This window comes from Saccopteryx bilineata, chromosome 6 (genome assembly GCF_036850765.1).
Source record: "Saccopteryx bilineata isolate mSacBil1 chromosome 6, mSacBil1_pri_phased_curated, whole genome shotgun sequence".
Lineage (NCBI taxonomy): Eukaryota > Metazoa > Chordata > Mammalia > Chiroptera > Emballonuridae > Saccopteryx > Saccopteryx bilineata.
In genome coordinates this window covers 67,134,155-67,148,530 of record NC_089495.1, presented here as the reverse complement: position 1 = coordinate 67,148,530, position 14,376 = coordinate 67,134,155, and the positions used below count along the sequence as shown (strand labels likewise).

General features: G+C 34.1%; 1 pseudogene; it reads right to left on the bottom strand.

Annotated features, from left to right (window-relative positions):
- Positions 1-7,404: 7,404 nt before the first annotated feature.
- Positions 7,405-12,311, bottom strand: LOC136309309 (serine/threonine-protein phosphatase PP1-gamma catalytic subunit A-like; annotated as a pseudogene).
- Positions 12,312-14,376: the final 2,065 nt, after the last annotated feature.

The following is a 14,376-nucleotide window of genomic DNA, read 5'->3' as shown; positions in this document are numbered from 1 at the left end:
CAAGTCATCTTTGACAAAGGAGCCAAAAAAACACAGTGGAGAAAATAAAGCATCTTCAATAATAGTGCTGGGAAAATTGGAAAACTACATGCAAAAAGAATGACACTTGACTATGGGTTGTCTCCCTGCACAAAAATTAATTCAAAATGGATGAAAGACCTAAACATAAGATCTAAAACAATAAATTACATAAAAGAAAACATAGGTACTAAGCTCATGGACTTTGGCCATAGAGAACAGTTTATAAATTTGATCCCAAAGGCAAGGGAAGTAAAGGCAAAAATAAATAAATGGACTGTATCAAATTAAAAAGCTTCTGCAGAGCAAAAGAAACTGACAACAAAATAAATAAGCAGCCAATTAAATGGAAGATGATATTTGGAAACAACAGCTTTGACAAAGGGTTCATTTCCAAAATATAGATATATAAAGAACTCACAAAGCTCAGCAACAAACAAGCAAATAATCCAATAAAAAATGGGGAGAGGATCTAAACCAGCGGTTCTCAACCTGTGGGTCGCGACCCACAGGTTGAGAACCACTGATCTAAACAAACACTTCTCCCAAGAGGACATAGAAATGGCCATCAGATAACAAGAAGATACTCACCCTTACTAATTATTCAAGATATGCAAATCAAAACTAAAATGAGATGCCACTTCACACCTGTTAGATTGGCTATCATCAACAAGACGGGTAATAGCAAGTGTTGGAGAGGCTGTGGAGAAAAAGGAACCCTCATTCAATGCAAATTAGTACAACCATTATGGAAGAAAGTATGGTGATTACTCAAAAAATTAAGAATAAAACTACCATATGACCCAGCAATCCCTCTACTGGCTATCTACCCTCATAACTCAAAAACTTTTGCACATAAAGACATATTCACCCCATGTTTACTGCAACATTATTTACAGTGTCCAAGACATGAAAACAACCAAAGTGTCTCTCGATAGAAGTTTGCCTAAAAAGATGCGGTATATATATAAAAGTACCATATATATATAATGGAATACTACTTGGCCATAGGAAATGATGACATATTGCCTTTTACAACAACATGGGTGAAACTTTAGAACATTATAATGAATGAAGTAAGTAAATCAGAAAAGCTAAGAACTGTATAATTTCATACATAGGTGGCATATAAAACTGAGACTCATGGTCATAGATAAAAGTGAACTGATTACCTGAAAAAGGGGACTGTGGAGGATGGGGTGGGGGAAGGGATTAAAGAGCAATAAATATATGGTAAGAGAAAATGATTTGACTTTGGGAGATAGAAATACAACATAATCAACAGTCCAAATGCTATAGAAATGTTTACCTGGAACCTATATACTCTTATTGATCAATAGCACCCTCTTAAATTAATTTTTTTAAAAAATAAAAGAAAATTAAACGTAGGTAACTATTAAAGCCTAGAAATTTCACTCTTATTTATCATAAAACAAAAATCCATGTAGTTTGCAATTAAAAACATTTTCAAACATATTTATAGAAGTCTTATTCATAATAATAAAATATATGGAATAACCCTGGCAGAGTGGTTCAGTGAATAAACCATTTTTCTGCTATGCCACGGTTGTTGGTTTGATTCCCTGTCAAGGCAAGTATCAGAAGCAACCTATTCACAACTAAGTGGGATAATTAAGTGGAACAAAGAGTCAATGTTTATCTTTTTATTTTTCTTAATTAATTAATTTATTTATTTTAGAGAGGGAGGAGAGATAGAAAGATAGAGAGAGGAGAGGAGAGGAGAGGAGAGGAGAGGAGAGGAGAGGAGAGGAGAGGAGAGGAGAGGAGAGGAGAGGAGAGGAGAGGAGAGGAGAGGAGAAGAGAAGAGAAGAGCTGGAAGCATCAACTTCCATATGTGACTTGACCAGGAAAGCCAGGGGTTTCAAACCAGCAACTTCAGCATTCCAGGTTGACTCTTTAGCCACTGCACCACCACAGGTCAGGCTCAATGTCTATGTTTATTTCTCTCTCTATCTCTCATCAATGGAAAAAATGTTAAATGTGTAATAACTAGGAATATTGACACAAAGATTTGTATATTCATACTTGTATATGTGTGTACATATATACATATATATGCCTATACAGTGGTACTTTGAGATATGAACAGACCAACATACGAATTTTTAAGATATGAGCTATGACTCGGTCCATATTTTTGTTCGAGATCCAAGCAAAATTCCAAGATACGAGTCATAATTCGGGAAACTGCTGCTAGTTGGCGCATTGGTGCAATGGTCCAGAATCGGCAGTTTGATATATAAGTTGACTGACTATGAACTCGGTTAAAGCACGAATTAAATTTGTATCTCAAGGTCCCACTGTATTTTACTGTGTACAATGGGAATAAAAAAAATGAACTATATACACACACACAGATACATCTCATAGCTACCCTGAGTTAAATAAACTATACCACAAATATGTTTGTATAATTCAATTACAATAAAGTTAAATAAAACAGACCAGATTAAGCAATAATGCTGGAATTCAGACTAGTGAAAAAATAAGAACCTAGTAGTATTTCAGATATTTATTACCCTAGTCCAGTGACCTATTGCTACATAATAAACATGGAGTCTTAAAGAAGCTTCTTATTTTTCTCCTAATTTTTGGATCAGGAGTTTAGGTACAACTTGACTATGTGATTCACATATGCTGTACTATGTGGCCTCAGAGAATTGGCTAGGAATGAAAGATATATTTTCCAGATGTTTCCTTCACTGTTTTTCTTTTCTTTTTTTTTTTATTTTTATTAATTTTAATGGGATGACATCAATAAATCAGGGTACATATGTTCAAAGAAAACATCTCCAGGTTATCTTGTCATTCAATTATGTTGCATACCCATCACCCAAAGTCAGATTGTCCTCTGTCACTTTCTATCTGGTTTTCTTTGTGCCCCTCCCCCTCCCTCTTCCCCTCTCCTTCCCTCTCCTCCCCCCCCCCCCCCAATCACCACACTCTTGTCCATGTCTCTTAGTCTTGTTTTTATGTCCTACCTATGTATGGAAACATACAGTTCTTAGTTTTTTCTGATTTACTTATTTCACTCTGTATAATGTTATCAAGATCCAACCATTTTGTTGTAAATGATCCAATATCATCATTTCTTATGGCTGAGTAGTATTCCATAGTGTATATGTGCCACATCTTTATCCAGTCATATATTGAAGGGCTTTTTGGTTGTTTCCATGTCTTGGTCACTGTGAACAATGCTGCAATGAACATGGGGCTGCATGTGTCTTTATGTATCAATGTTTCTGAGTTTTGGCGGTATATACCCAGTAGAGGGATTGCTAGGTCATAAGGTAGTTCTATTTTTAGTTTTTTGAGGAATCACCATACTTTCTTCCATAATGGTGGTACTACTTTACATTCCTACCAACTGTGAATGAGGGTTTCTTTTTCTCCACAGCCTCTCCAACACTTGCTATTTGTTTCATTCTTCATCATCTTTATACATGGCTTTGACTTTTTATTGTATGTTTGTCAAATGACAGTCAAACTTTTCACATGGTATCGAGTTTTCAAGAATAGTGTTCCAAAAGATAAGAAGCAAAAGCTGCTCCTCTCATGCCCTGGGTCAAGAAACTGATACCAGCTTTATTTCTATTATGTAACATTTGTCAAAGCATAATAGAAGTTTCCCAAAGTAAGAGAGGAGACATTTAATGAGAGAAGAAAACAAATTTTTTTTTCTTTAATCTACCTGAGATAGCAGCAATTGAAGATACATGAAAGATGATTTTAGATGCAGTTAAAGATTTATTTTTTATTGGAGTAAGTTATAAATATGTTTAATTTGTTCTAAATCATCAAGCTATTAATTTAAAATGTTTGTTGTGTGTGTATATATTTATGTGACATATTTGAAGTTTATAAAGTTAAAAGAAGATATTAGGTGCTAGATTAAGTTAATTTTAATTAAAAATATCTAATGAAAACTTGAATAGGTTAAAAACTACTTTGAAGTATAAAGTGGTAAGAATGATTAAACTATTCACTGGGTATTAAATATGTCTAATATTTTTGACATTTTTAAAATATAGGAGAGAAAGACACAGAGGAAAAGAGAAAGAGCACCAACATAATATAAAAATTCCAAGAAATCTGAAGAACACTGAATCAAAGAGAAGATGAGAATTCATCTCAGTTTCAGGTATTGTGGCAATAATTTGAATAAATTATAACATATATATCTTCTATAAATTAGGAAAATAAATTTGAAATAATGATTAAAATTTAAAAATTTGTTGAAATATATAATTTTTTTAAAATTTGGAAGCTCAATAGGCTTTATAAATTTTGTAGATTTAATATGAATGATAATTATACTATGCAAGTACAATGGAAGATGGAATGGGTGCTATGTGATTGAAAAATTTTATATTGTTTGAAGTAGTATAATATTTCTTCTAAGTATACTATGAAAAATAGTACAGGAGTGCATATCATAATATCTAAAACATCATTAAATATATAAGAATACATAAATATGTAAGGCTATATAACTAAAAACAATAGATTAATGAAACAATACTAAGAAATTCAAAAGTTTTTAAAATAAGAGATATGAAGAAATAGAAATGCAAAAATTAAGAAAATTAATTTTAAAAACCCAGCAAAATAGCTAAAATTAAAAAAAGCATAGCTTTGAGTAATGCATTGGAAAATATGTGAAATAGATTATTAGTATGATGGTACTAGGATCTGATTATTATAAGCACTTTGGAAACCCATTTGGCAGTGACTATTAAAGGCCAATAAATGTATACTTAATGTCTCCAAATTCTCATTCATTGAAAGGGTGTCAAGTTAGCTGAGGGAAAAGAAGTCTCCCATTTCTAACACACTCCTACAATAAATTAATAATATATGGATATGGGTGTAGAATCTCTAATCAAAGTTCACCCCAGATAAGCATGCTGGGCTCTGAGAGTCTATTATATTTCCATCAGCATAGGATGACTTTCTCAGTCTGTAGATACTGGATAACCATCAATTTGTTCACTATGCTTCAAGCTGTTGACTCACTATCTAGTCCTCCTCTATGAGTAGACCAATCCTTCAAAGTAATGATAGTAGTAGGGAGGACCTTTTGTGTCAAAGGCTGCTTAGATTACTTTGAACTCTGTATTGTGTATTGAAAGAAGGTATATCTATGTCTTTCTTGCATTTCTAAGGTTTTATTTATAGAACAAGAAAAGTGTAAAAAGCATAAATCACACCATACATATAGATATATTTAGAATTACACTGTCTAAAGTCTTCCCACACAGAAGAATCTAGAGGACAAGACTTAGTTAGAGTATCTCCTTTGGACCACAGGTTCTACTCAACACATTTGCAAACATGAGTCATATTCCTCCACTATAAAATGGCATCTTTTTTTTAACGTGGAAAATTCTCCCCAACCTTTCTTTTGTTCTTTCTCTAAAGGTGCAGCTATGTCCTATATAGATTTGTTGAAATTACAGTTTTCTTTGATTACAATGAAGGTTTTCTTTACCACCAAGTGGGGTTCCTATTACCAAGGCAATGAGAAATGGTATATGGCAGATTTGGCCCAGTTTCTATCAGACAAGAATAACACTAGGATCTAGGCAGCCCACACTTACATATTTATAACAATTCAAACTATTACACATCTTTGCTTATTTTCTTTTCTTATAGTCTCTTTCTCATTCCATTTCTTTGATCTCTCTCCACTTTTATTTTGTTCTGTCTTGTTTATCTAAAACAATTTCTCCAACAAGAGTTCTGTAAAGTATTTCTGTTTCTATTGGATATATATGATGCCCTTCCATCTTCCTATTGACTGTACTCCTTACTTACAAATACTTAACTTTCAGCAACAATTTTATACCAAACTTTATTTCTAAATTATGCTTACATTTAAGATAAAATTTATATCTTGAAACATAGAACAGGTAAAAACAAATTTTTTCTTTAAAACCCAATATGATTTTAGAATGAGTAATGATATTTACTCATTTGGTGGTTTAAGAGAGAATATTCAAATTGAATAAAAATATATTAAGCTAAATAAAATAAATTCAATCAATGTTCTGGCTTATATTCACTTTCGGTTTACAACTATCTATAATTGTGATTTTTTTTTTAATAATGGTTTTAATTATCATTTTAAGTATGGGGTAGAGCAGGGGTCGGGAACTTTTTTGGCTGAGAGAGCCATGAACGCCACATATTTTACAATGTAATTCCATGAGAGCCATACAACGACCCGTGTACATTAAGCATTATCCAATAAAAATTTGGTGTTGTCCAGGAGGACAGCTGTGATTGGCTCCAGCCACCCTCAACCATGAACAGGAGCGGTAGAAAATAAATGAATTGTAATACATGAGAATGGTTTAAATTTTTAACGTTATTATTTTTTTTAGTAAAGATTTGTCGCCTGACCAGGTGGTGGTGCAGTAGATAGAGCATCGGACTGGGATGCAGAAGATCTAGGTTCGACCCCAAGGTCGCCAGCTTGAACATGAGTTTATCTGCATTGAGCAAAGCTCACCAGCTTGGACCCAAGGTTGCTGGCTCGAGCAAGGGTTACTCGGTCTGCTGAAGGCCCTAGGTCAAGGCACATATGAGAAAGCAATCAATGAACAACTAAGGTGTTGCAACGCACAACGAAAAACTAATGATTGATGCTTCTCATCTCTCCGTTCCTATCTATCTGGCCCTGTCTATCCCTCTCTCTGACTCTCTCTCTGTCTCTGAAAAAAAGAAAAAAGAAAAAAAGATTTGTCTGCGAGCCAGATGCAGCCATGAAAAGAGCTACATCTGGCTTGCGAGCCATAGATTCCCGACCCCTGGGGTAGAGAATTACAACAGTGATGTTAGCAAGGTTGAAAGTTACTCCTAATGTTAATAGCTATAAAAACTAGTATGTATATGACAAGACAATTAAAAAAAAAGAGCATTCCCTTTGAAACAAGTTCTTAAACTAAAAAAAAAAAAGTGTTCACAGTGGTTTGTATCAACAGTATGCATTTTATGACAATAAAATGTACAGATTGAGCACCCTTGGGCTCTCTTTATATCCTAAAGAAAATGAGCACTTACATTATTCATGGTTTGTTCTGAATTTAAGACAGTCAATCATACACTTACTCATTAGAAAATATAAACTGTCCTGGGGTGTACAGCTTTAACACCATCATCAAAGTTGCTGGCAAAAGGAAGAGGGAACTAAATCACAAAACTTTTTCTTGGGAGTGAAGTCTTTCATTTGTTGTTATAACCAGCAAACACCATTCATTAACTCAAAAATGGAATGGAGGGGATTAGAAACATGCTATTTGAATTAGCTTACCAGTAGATATTACAGTTTTAAAGCTGAGAGTTATATACTGTATGCTACAACTAAGTAGTATCAAAATGACAACTGTTCTTTTGCTTTGTGATCATACCCCTCGAAGATGTTAAGGGTTTCCTGGCATTCAACTTCTTTTTTCTCTGCAGCTTCTAAATTCTGGAACAGGACATTAGTGGTCCACAATCACCATGGCACTTGCATTTTAAATTCTCCAGAATAATTGGGTGTAGAAAACAGAGTGACCAACTCCCACTTTGCAAAAAATTCATATACATCTTCATTTATCTGGTGAGCACTACCTATGAGATCCAAATCATGCTTATAAAATATTTTGCAACCAAATGTACAGGAAACTGCTATGTCATTTTCACCCTAGTCTAAGACATCTTTATCGGATCAGACCAGAAAAGATCACAAAGACGTTGATTTGGTACATCAGTTGGTCGCATAATTTGCCGAATCTATTCCCTAAATTAAAGATCTTGTGATAAACATCCATGAGAACAAAATCTTTTCTCATCCACAATGACTGCTATTGGTAAAACACTAAAGCAGGCTGTGAAAATTTTTCGGAGTTTAATGTTGTCTTCTTTTATATTCACCATAAAATCCATAATCCATAAATTTTATTGATTTAAAAATATTTGTGGTTTCCTCTGAAAAGAAAAAAATTCTCAGGATATTAGATTTTGAAAACCAATAAGAGGCAGAGAGTCTCCAATGCATGATTCGCCTGTTCACATAGTCCCCAAGAAAAAAGTAATGCTTTTTGACAGGACACCAGCCTACTCAAAAGTCAAAGAAATCATAGCATTGCCCATGGATATCACCACATATTTTAGATGGTGCTTCAAAGTCTAGTAGGATAAGCTGTTTGTGACTGTCTCCAGATTTTAAGCACCGTTCTATAATTTTATTCTCTTGTGGCTGAATATTCTTACCAGTCTTAGATCTGCTCACTGCCACCAGCCTTTGGCTGATGCTGTCGATGTTGTGTTTACTATTGTCTTCCCACAGCCCACCCTTCCATAGCAGTGCCACCCACACCCCCACACAACCAGCTGCCACACTCTCTGCTTTCCCCTATCTCTTCCCACTGGAACCACATAATTATGATTCTTTATGTGAAATTGGTTGTCTAGTTCAGGGTGCCCAACTGCACTAATATTCTCAAGTATTGTTTTTCTTTATCTTTCATGAAAATGATTCTTCATATTCCCACTGTAATTAAGCACAACATTTCGTGTGAATTTAGAGGAAAATTTCATTTCATTCAAGTTCAGATTGAGTTGGAGGCCACCATTATAGAAACCACAGAATTAACTGTGGATTTGATAACTATTGAGATGGTGAAACAGCCAATGCTTTTCTAGAAAATGCTGCAGAAAAAAAAATGTATTATTGGGACTATTTTATGATAATCCAGCAAGTCGGATTAAAACTAAATAATTCAATATATGATTTAAGATTCAAAAACCATATAAACAATCTATAGTTTTCTTACTCTGCTAATGAATTCATAAAATATTACTAAACATTTCAAAATAAGATTTTATAAAAGGAGATTTTTTTTGTGTGTATTTTTCTGAAGCTGGAAACGGGGAGAGACAGTCAGACAGACTCCCGCATGCGCCTGACCAGGATCCACCCGGCACGCCCACCAGGGGACAACGCTCTGCCCACCAGGGGGCAATGCTCTGCCCCTCCGGGGCATCGCTCCATCGCGACCAGAGCCACTCTAGCACCTGGGGCAGAGGCCAAGGAGCCATCCCCAGCGCCCAGGCCATCTTTGCTCCAATGGAGAGGGGGAGGGGTGGAGAAGCAGATGGGCACCTCTCCTGTGTGCCCTGGCCGGGAATCGAACCCAGGACCTCTGCACGCCAGGCCGATGCTCTACCACTGAGCCAACCGGCCAGGGCTATAAAAACAGATTTTAATATTTATAGTAGACCCTATAATACACTATGCATCTTTATAAAGCTTTTAATCTGTTAAAAATTTTAAACCAGTATATTAAAACACTCCTAATAAATAAAGGACAGTGAAAGTAAATATATTACATTTACACATTTTAATTATTTTATTTTATTTATTCAATTAGAGAGAAGAGAGAGAGGGAGAGAGAGAGAGAGAGAGAAGAGAGAGACAGGGGGGAGGAGCTGGAAGCATCAACTCCCATATGTGCCTTGACCAGGCAAGCCCAGGGTTTCGAACCGGCAACCTCAGCATTTCCAGGTCGACGCTTTATCCACTGCGCCACCACAGGTCAGGCCACATTTACACATTTAAAAAAATTTATTTTTTATACTAGAGTGGACTTGAGTCCTTGAGTCTTACTTTCAGATTAAATGCTAAAGATAAAATAGAAAATAATGGAATAAATAAGCCAGATAACACTTTTTTTTTTAAAGAGAAGCAGGGAGAGAGAGAGACAGACAAGATCATTAAGCTGTGCTGTATGTGCCCTGATGGGGGATTGAACTGACAACCTCTTAACTTCAGGATGACGCTCCAACCAAATGAGTTATTTGGCAAGGGCCTAATTTTTTACTGATTAATGACTTTTAGAAAGATGAAGAAAGGGAGGGAGAGAGAAGAGGCAGAAGGGATGCATTCATTTGTTGATCCACATAATTGTGTATTTATTGGTTGTTTCCCATGTGTACCATGATTGGGGTCACACCCATAACCTTGTTGTTTCAGGATGACATTCTAAATACTGAGCTAAATGGCCAGGGCCAATACTATTTAATAAAAATGTTTATGCTTTCTTAGTGATTTTTATAATGTAGCTTAATAAGGTTTAAAATTTATTAACAAGTAAATAAATATGTCTATAAAATTTATTTATTTCTAATATAATATCCTGCATCTTTTCTGTCAGTCAAAATTAAAAAAAAAAAGATTCAAGGGAGATTTTTATTTGATATTTATAGAAAAATATTTAATTAACAGTAAGTATCTAGAGATTTTTATTATAATCACAGTTAAGAAATACAAATAATAAAGTCATAGCCATATGAAAAAATTGTCTTCTTACCCAATTATATACATTGTTAAATTGCTAGAAAACTATTGAGTGATTTGTTTAAATACCTGGAAAATAAAAACTAAATTCCAGGGACAAATTTATATTATAAGAATTATAAACTTCACCTTTTAATTATTTTTTTATATATACAACAAAAGTTAAATATGTAAATTCAATTGAAATTACTCTTTTCTGAAGAAATTAATATATGTTGTTACTAGATTTTTCTATACTCTATACTAGAAAAACTCAAAAGTCTATGCCTTCTGCAACAAAATGAGAAGGAATAATTTATGTTCATAAAATCTTTAAGAAATAATATTTTCACAGATTTTTTTGAAATCTGTTTGCTACACTATTCATGTGGTAGTACATGGCTTTGTATTAGATAACTGGTTTAATTTTTTGCAAGTCAGACAGGTAAAAAGAATGAAGAGATATTGTTAAATATTGCGTAGTATTAAGAGTTTCTGTTAAATCCTCCTGACTTGTAGTTATGTTTCAGATGGATCTTGTTTTAAGCAGTCTTCTATGATTCCAAAGAAGTCTATTTTCCTTTAAGTGTCTAAGAGAAGATCTGTCTTTACTTTCTTCAGTGCATAAGGATCTCCTAACTGAAGAGAAGGAATTTCTATTTATACTCATTTTGTGTTCTCTGTGAAACATATTGTGACACTGAAATATGATCCTTTCCTTTGGACAAAGTATTTTGTTCCAATGAAGCTAAACTAACCACTGCTCTGTGCAAAGGTTTTGTAGTTATTTTGTCCCTCAATGCAGTTCTTGGTCATGGATATTTAGTCATCTGGTCTTGAAATAAATTCCAAGATAGTAAGAATTTTTTTTTTCTATTTTCTGAAGTTGGAAACGGGGAGGCAGTCAGACAGACTCCTTCATGAGCCTGACCAGGATCCACCCAGCATGCCCACCAGAGGGCGATGCTCTGCCCATCTGGGGTGTTGCTCTGTTGCAACCAGAGCTACTCCAGCGCCTGAGGCAGAGGCCACAGAGCCATCCTCAGCGCCCTGGCCAACCTTGCTCCAATGGAGCGCTGGCCGTGGGAGGGGAAGAGAGAGACAGAGAAGAAGGAGAGGGAAACAGGTGGAGAAGCAGATGGACGCTTCCACTGTGTGCCCTGGCCGGGAATCGAACCCGGGACTCCTGCACACCAGGCCGATGCTCTACCACTGAGCCAACTGGCTAGGGCCAGTAAGAATTTCTTACAGACCCATAATTACTTCCTTAAAATAATCACATTTTTTAGAACTTAAAAAAGGGAAACGGGTGGAGAAGCAGATGGACGCTTCCACTGTGTGCCCTGGCCAGGAATCGAACCCGGGACTCCTGCACACCAGGCCGATGCTCTACCACTGAGCCAACCGGCTAGGACCAGTAAGGATTTCTTACAGACCCATAATTACTTCCTTAAAATAATCACATTTTTTAGAACTTAACAATTCATTGAAAATATTTGTTTATCAAAGACAAACACTGGTTTCAGAGAAAAAAATATCATATTTCCTCATGTATAAGATGCTCCCATGTATAAGATGCACCTTAATTTTGGGGCTCAAAACTTGAAAAACAAATGTGTTACATAAAGTTATTGAACTCAAGTATTATTCATCATAAAATTCATACAACTCCCCATCACTGTCAAAACTCTCATTCCTTAGCTTGTCCACATCTGTATCTGTTGACAAAACACTGTCTTCAACAATGAGCGCAAAAACAAGCATGGAAAAGTGAGCAATTCAAGTAAAAAAATCTACAACCACTGTATAAAATACACCCAGTTATTAGACCCCAAATTTTTTGGAAAAAAAAATGTGCATCTTATACATAGGGAAATATAATAACAATAATGAGCAAATGTGTCACTGTTACTTTTCCTCTACTTTTAGCTGTCTTGCCTTCATCCATGTTTGTAACAAGGATCATGTTATTATATTGAAAAAAAGTACAGAAGTGATGGCTAACCTACCTCCCAAACAAAATCAAAATAAAGTATTTAAAAATTGGATCTTCATTTGCCAGTAACAGGGAGTTTTTGAAAAAGAGAAGATCCATAACTATTCTAATGGGTCAGATTACATAGATGTCTTCTTATTGCATTAATTTTAATGTATTCTGTTTCTCAAATATATACTATATATGGAGCCAACCTGAGTTAATTACCTGTTTTCCTCATATATTTATAAATAGTAAAAGGCATCTAATATTGATGGGAAAAGAAAAAGGGCAAAAAGAACATTAAGTCTCTCTAAAAGTCACTACTGTTTTCTTTTTTTTCAAAATATTAGTTTGATAATAATTGTCAATGTATATTTTTATACAAGTTCATTCCTTCTATTGAAGAGCTGCAAAAATATAAAAATAGCTCATAATAGAAATAAAAGCTCCCAACAATAGAAAGATTTCATATTTGCAAAAGATTTAACACGAGCATTAATAAGAGTAGGAAGAAAAAAAAAAGCACATTGAGAGAGTCTGGATCACAGCTTTCACACTGCAATTTTCATGTTTTAGGATATATGACCATGTATAGCATTAATAGAAAATGGTAATTATAAGGAAAAAATAAAGTTATGCTGTTGAGATTGTGGTAGAAGTTTGATGAAAAGAGAAGTACAGATTCTTCTTAACAGAGTAATTCATAATCAATTGTCATAAGTTATGATCTAAGAAAAAAATATAGTGTTAACAAGTAACACAAATTTTTCAGTTTTATTTACTAGTCATCTGCACTTTTTAGAAAGAGTTTTTTAACTGAAGATTCCAAGTAGGGAATAGAGTAAATTTTGTTATTGGAGATGGAAAAAAAAATGGTGTAGATACTGGAGTATCCCAGGAGGATCGTGGAAATGAAATAGTTGCTTTGTAATCTTTCAGATGATGTGAGATCATATTAGGTTTATCAGCCTCTCTAAAAAGTTTATTTTTCCATTTTCACTAGTATTTCCTAGATAGACAAGAGATGACAAAAAAAGATTATAGAACCTAAATGTATATACTTAAACCTATAATATTGTAATGTCATGATTCTGTTTATTTCTTTTAACAAATGAATTAGTCACATATATGTAAATGTATATACTGTATAGCAAGTTACTTAAATAATTTATTCCACATGAAGGAGACTACTAGAATTGAAAAAGTGACAGAGATTGAAATGATTCAACAGATGAAATATAGTTAAATTTATGTTTTGTAAGAAGAAATTTTTATCTCTGTGATGCCTGAGCTTTTGGAGAGAGAAGATCAAAAATTTATGTGTGGGCTTAATCATGTATTCTAGATCAGAATTCAGAAAATAATAAATGGCAGCTTTTACTTAAATTGTAAATTATCTTGTTATAGAGAAATCATCACCAAAGAGAAGTAGTTTTCTATTTCCAGATTTTTCTGTAGGTGCAGTGCATGTATGCAGATTTTTTTTTTTTTTTGAATGTGAGAAAAAAAGTTGCATTTAAGATTGTGAAGTTCCTTATTAGTGACCTTTCTTATATTTCTTTTTCCGTTTAGCTACTGTGGTTTTTTGGGGAAAAAAGCTAGAATGTTGCAGGTGGGCAAAAGGCTTTAAATTCTTCTCTTGGGTCTTAGAAGCTATATGACTTTAGAAAGTTATTACAACTCTCTGAGCAATGGACTCCTCACGTGTTCAAATAAAGATGAATAGAATCTATTAATGTGAGCTATCTGTAATAAATGGACACACACACAAAGCACAAGGTCAGTGATACCTACTTATTAAAATTAGATATTTATTACCTCTGAGCCTAACACTAATATAGGTATATTCGCCAAACCTTGATTTTCAGATGCTTATATACATTCAAAATTTTTTCAACATACATGATATATAAAAGCACTCATATTTCATGGAAATTATATCTACATATTGAGAGCTAAACACAAGTATAAAATTTTCATTGTCATTACCAAGAGTGTTAGAGTATCTTAATTTATTTTTAATGTGGAGAATTTG